This window comes from Narcine bancroftii, chromosome 3 (genome assembly GCF_036971445.1).
Source record: "Narcine bancroftii isolate sNarBan1 chromosome 3, sNarBan1.hap1, whole genome shotgun sequence".
NCBI classification, from domain to species: domain Eukaryota; kingdom Metazoa; phylum Chordata; class Chondrichthyes; order Torpediniformes; family Narcinidae; genus Narcine; species Narcine bancroftii.
Genome location: NC_091471.1, coordinates 10,241,559 through 10,247,558, shown reverse-complemented (window position 1 = coordinate 10,247,558; position 6,000 = coordinate 10,241,559). Strand labels below are relative to the sequence as shown.

At 46.5% G+C, this 6,000-nt stretch overlaps 1 long non-coding RNA gene across 2 annotated transcripts in view; it reads right to left on the bottom strand.

Annotated features, from left to right (window-relative positions):
- Nucleotides 1-245: 245 nt before the first annotated feature.
- Nucleotides 246-6,000, bottom strand: part of LOC138756046 (uncharacterized) — a 67,223-nt gene continuing 61,468 nt past the window's right edge. For both annotated transcript variants that reach the window (XR_011352696.1, XR_011352697.1), the window contains 2 exons: nt 2,283-2,375; nt 246-556 (listed from right to left, as the gene is read on the bottom strand). This is a non-coding gene — a long non-coding RNA (uncharacterized lncRNA). The remainder of the gene's footprint in view (nt 557-2,282; nt 2,376-6,000) is intronic.

Here is a 6,000-nt window from a genome sequence, read left to right as displayed (position 1 = left end):
CACCCTCCGGGATATAAGCCTGCGCCTGCCTCCTGAGGCCTCACTCAGAGTTGCTGCAGCCACAGTTAGCCTGGCTCTGTGGAAGTCTTTGTGGATTCAAGCCTGTTGTACAGTCTTTACTTTGTGTGTGTCTGATTCTAACAGCGCACCCCACTGTAAGTGACGAAAACTCATCCGTGACAGTGGGAGGGGGACAGGGTCCCCCAACTAATATGGAGCCCAGAGGAGAACTATAGATTGGATTATTCAGGGGCAGATATTGCTGACATATCAAGTATGACCCTCTGACCCCCAAAACGCCTCAGTCTCACCTGGGAGTCAGATTTCAGATCAGTCTGTAACCTGTGATTTTAGTTCTGTGATGGCAGTGAATGTTCCAGCACATCGGAGACAGCCAAATCCACCGGTCAGGTCAAGACTTGGTCACCCCATCAAACCTGTGGACAGGCTCATACAAACCACGTTCAGGCAGGATGTTGTTCAGGACAAGCCCAATGTTGAGGCTGGTTGCAAATCTGGTTCAGCTTCTTGCTGTCTCAAACGTTAATCAGATAGCCTATGGGTTAAGAGTTTTGTGTTGGTAAAATGTGCCACTGCTTCAAGTTCTTCTCAGTCATAGGCCTACACTAGGCATGTGTTGGGGTCGTGTGGGTGTACAAGGCACCTCATTACCAGTTGCTGGGTTGAGGGATAAACACTGCCTTTGTACTACTTCATCCTTATGGGATACCTTTGGTGTTAGTTTTCTTGATACCTTTTGCAAATTGTCAGTTGTAGTTTTTTCTTTGTGCTTTCTGTGTATTGGAAGCTCTTATTTGAAAACGATTCAGTGGGTGTGGGTGTCACTGAGTTAAAAATGGGTTCAAATAACTTTTAATCTCAATTCTGTATTTGTGAATTTTATCTCAATGAAGTGTTTGCATTTAGTGTCACAAATAATGTTTCCAGTGGGAATAAGTTTTGCAGTGCACAACTCTTCTGCAGCTCCTAAGCTCCTCCCTTTATGTTCCTCACACTCCATGTTACTTGCTAACGGGAGCAAATAAATGCTGGAAAACAATTCTCTGAGTCATCGCTTTATTCTACACCCTATGCAAGCCATTACACGGGCACATGGATGGAAGAAAAATAGAGGGTTACAGGGTAGGGAGGGTTTCGTACTTTTTTTTAATAAAGGTAGAAAACACATTAAAGTATTAAGACGTTTACAGTAAAAGATCATGGTTTACTAATGTTCTGGGAATTCAAGAGTCTGATGGTTTAGGGGAAACAACTGTTGCTCAATCTGAATGTAAGGGCCTGAGTGCTGCAGTATCTCCTACCAGATGGCAGAAGGGAGAACAGTTTGCATGAGGGGTGTTGTAGATGTCCTTCATAGTAGGAAGAGAGCCCCCAGTGATAATTTCTGCTGACTTCACTATCCTCTGCAGGGTCTTGAAGTCCAAGGAGGCGCAGCTTCTGAACCAGGTGGTGATGCACTTGTACAGGAGGCTCTCAATGCATCCTCTGTAGAATGTAGTGAGGATGGAGGGTGGGGGAGGAACTTTCCTCAGGCTTCATGGGAAATAGAGGCTTTGCTGGGCTTTCTTGACTATGGAGCTGGTGTTAAGGGACCAGGTGTGATTCTCTGCCAAGTGCACTCCAAGGAACTTTATACTCTTGATTACCTCAACAGTGGAGCCGACAATGGTCAGCAGAGCATAGTTCCCCACCCCAGGCCCTCTGGAAGTCGACAATCATCTCTTTTGATTTTTTACCGTTCGGATACTGGTTGTTGCCTCTGCACCAGTCCATTAGCGGCTGCACCTCATCTCTGTACACTGACTCGTCATTCTTACTAATCAGGCCCACCACGGTCTTGTTGTCAGCAAACTTGATGATGTGGTTCAAGCTGGGTTTCACTGCACCATTGTGGGTCAACAGAGTGAACAGAAGTGGATGAAGCACCCAGCCCTGGGGGTGGTGGGGTGGGGGGGGAGGGTGCTGTGCTTATTGTGATGGTCATGGAGGTGCCTTTACTGGTCTGGACTGCCTGAGGTCTCCTCGACAGGAAGTCGAGTATCCAATTGCAGAGGGACGTGTTTAGACCCAGCAGGGTCAACATCCTTATCAGGTACCGTGGTATGATTGATTTGAATGCCGAACTGAAGTTAATAAACAGCATTTGAATATACGAGTCCTTGTTGGAGCATGTCCTGGATTCCATACTAACTAATCACTCCCTAAAATTCTGTACATCAGTATTCCCTCCCACCTAGACTAAGTTTTAGATGTCTACAAACCTGCTTGCAAAAGATGAGTTTATTGTCGTACATATTGGACAATGTAATACTCTTTGCCTGAAATTCTTAGAAGCTGCAGCCAAACAGGTATTTCTGAAGGAAAAAAAGAGTAAACAAATTAATTAAAAGAGCCAATAAGTGCATAAGATAGATAATAAATGTTCACAGTAATTCTTGTGCAAAATGAGATTTGCAGACATCAAGTGATTAACAAGGGGAGATTCAAGAGCTTGATGGCCATTGGGGAAAAAAACCTACTCCTGAACCCAGAGGTGCTGGTCTTCAGGCTTCTTCTGAGAGTAGCAGTGAGAAGAGGTTGCCACCAGGGTGATGGGGGTCATTTTTGATGTTGCCTGGCTTTTTGACACAGCGCTTCACATAGATGGCAGCAATGGATGGAAGGTTGGAGCCTTTGATGGACCTGGTTATGTGTGCTGCCTTGTACATTCCTGGATATTTGCATTGCTAAGCTAGGATGTGATGCCACCAGTCAGTATACTTCCCACAGTGCACCTGTACCAATTTGAAAGCATATCTGACGACATGCCAAATATTCTCAGACTCCGTGGAAAGTAGAGGTACTGGTGTACCTTCTTCACAGTTGACTCGATGTGCTGGCTCCAGGAGAGGTCTTCTGAAGGATAGACTCACAGGAACTTGGTTCTTATTTTAAAAAGGCTTTTACCGGGGACAGGGCCTAGCAGTCGGGAGAGGAGAGGACAGAAGACAGAAAAGAAAAGAGTTGGGGGCAGGTAGGAAAACTTTTTTTAAAAAGTCTCTTACCAGGGCCTGAGGGGAGGAGTCAGCGTTGGAGGCGGCCATTGGTCGGGAGGCCGTGCAGGTGAGCGTGTCGGGGTTAATTGGGTAAAAGGCAGATAAATAAGAGTTCCAGTGCGTGAGTGGCCCAGCGCGTGAGTGGCCCAGCGAAGGAGTGGGACTTCCAGGCTTTGGCTCATCAGGCTTCGGCGAAAGCAGGCGTAGAGAAAGACTTTCCTAGGTAAAGTGCATTGTGAGTACCCTACCATTAAAAGGCTGAGCCATGTCCATGAGGTTGGTGCTATGCTCAAGTTGCCAGATGTGGGAGCCATGGGTGACCTCCACCCTCCCAAAAGACCATATCTGTGCCAGGTGCAAGGAGGTGGAGTTCCTTAGGGGCCGAGTTGAGGTACTGGAGCTCCAACTAGATGACCTTAGGCTCACCAGAGAGTGTGAGGAGGTTGGTGACAAGACCATAAACATTTCCACAGGACATACCTGCAGGGGATGTAATGAGACACAAGCATTTAGGAAAAAAATTAAAGAAATGGAGATGGAGCTAGATGATCTGAGGCTAATCAGAGAGAGCGAGGAATTTATTGATTCAACACTCAGGGAAGTGCTTACCCCTGGATTGGGGGGGTCAGGAAAGTGGACTACTGTCAGGAGTGGGGCAAAAGTTGCTAGCTCTGTGGAGAGCACCCCAGTGGCTATAGATCTTAGCAATGAATATACAGTATTGGATGAAGTAGGGGAAGATAACCTGCCAGAGGTAGCGCCAAAGGAGACAGTGGTACGGAAGGAGAAGAAGGGGAACAAGGTGGTCATTGGGGACTCCATCGTTAGGGGAACGGACAGAAGATTCTGCGAACCTGACAAGTGTTCCCTATGGTGTGTTGCCTCCCAGGAGCCAGGGTACGTGACGTCTCGGATAGGGTTCAGAGTATCCTGGGGGGGGAAGGAGACCGACCAGAGGTCCTGATACTCGTGGGCACAAATGACGTAGATAGATTGAAGGAGGAGATCCTGAAGAGAGACTACCGTGAGCTCGGAAGGAGGGTGAGAAGCAGGACCTCCAGGATTGTACTCTCGGGGCTGCTTCCTGTACTGTGCGAGGGTGGGGGCAAGAATAATAAAATCAAGAGGTTAAACGTGTGGCTGAGGGAATGGTGCAGAGTGCAGGGATTCAGGTTCATTGACCATTGGGATCTCTTCTGGGGAAGACGGGACCTATACAGGAGGGATGGTTTACACCTGAATGCGAAGGGGGCCAATATACTGGCAGTTAGGTTTAATAAAGCTGTCGGAGCTGATTTAAACTAATTTGGCAAGGGGAAGGGAACAGGACTGATAGGGAAGTAGATAGGAGAGAGAATATAGGGGTGGTTCCGATAGACGGTGAAACAGTAAGGAATAAAGGAGCTAAAAGTGATAGGAGAATAAGAACGAATGCACCAAGAACCAAGGTGGAGGGAGAAAGGAGGTATGGCATCAAGGTATTGTGTATGAATGCAAGGAGTGTAAGGAATAAAATGGATGAGCTTGAGGCACAAATGGCGATGGGAGGTTATGACATTGTCGGAATAACGGAGACATGGCTGCGGGAAGGGCAGGATTGGGAAATAAATGTTCCAGGGTACACGTCCTTTAGAAAGGACAGAAAGTTAAGAAGAGGAGGTGGGGTAGCTCTGTTGGTAAGAAATGAGATTCAGGCGTTTGAAAGGAAGGACATTGAAACAGGTGAGGTAGAGTCTGTTTGGATTGAATTAAGAAATTGCAAGGGCAAGAGGAATATAATGGGGGTCATTTACAGGCCTCCGAAAAGTAGCTCAGATATCGGTAGTAGTATAAATCAGGAATTAAGAGTGGCATGTCAAAGTGGTAGCAATACGGTAGTTATGGGGGACTTCAACATGAAGGTGGACTGGGATAATCAGACGGGGGCAGGAACACAAGAGAGCGAGTTTATAGAATGTCTATGAGATACTTTCTTGGAACAGCTAGTGGAGGAACCTACCAGGGGGAAGTCGATTCTGGACTGGGTGCTGTGCAGCGACGCAGACTTAATAAGTGACCTTGATGTAGGGGAGCCATGAGGGAATAGTGACCATGGTATGGTTACTTTTAAGCTGCAATTAGAAAGGGAAATGGAAAGGAAGTCGGAAGCATCTGTACTTCAGTTAAATAAAGGGAATTTTGCAGCTATGAGGGAGGAGCTATCCAAAATAAAATGGGAAGATACACTAGCTGGGAGGACAACTGGGGAAAAATGGCAGGTTTTTATGGACATTTTTCACAGGATTCAGGACAAATTTATTCCAAAGTGGAGGAAAGGCTCTAGGAGATGCAAATGGCAGCCCTGGCTAACTAAGGAAATCAAGTGCATTATCAAGTCCAAAGGAAGTAATTATAAGATAGCGAAGCGGAGTGGGAAATTAGAGGATTGGGAAACCTTCAAAGAACATCAGAGGGTAACTAAGAAAGCCATAAGAGACGGGAAAATGAAGTACGAGAGGAAATTAGCAGATAATATTGCGGAGGATAGCAAAGGCTTTTTTAAGTATGTGAAGAGGAAGAAATTGGTTCGGTCTAAAATTGGCCCTTTGAAAATGGGCAAGGGTGAAATTATTACCGGAAACAAGGAGATGGCAGAGGAATTTAACAAATACTTTGCAACTGTCTTCACCAAGGAGGATATAGGTTATAGTCAGTTAGGGGGTAGTGGTCATGCGGTACCAAGAGACTTGGGGAACTTTACTGGGGAGGTAGGGGATCTAATGGATATCCGGATCCAGAAGCAGGAGGTTATGAGTAAATTGTTGGGACTGAGGGCTGATAAATCCCCAGGGCCTGATGGGCTGCATCCTAGGGTGCTTAAAGAGGTGGCTATGGAAATTGTGGAGGCACTGGTCGACATTTTCCAAAGTTCCATAGATTCCGGGGAGGTCCCTGAGGATTGGAG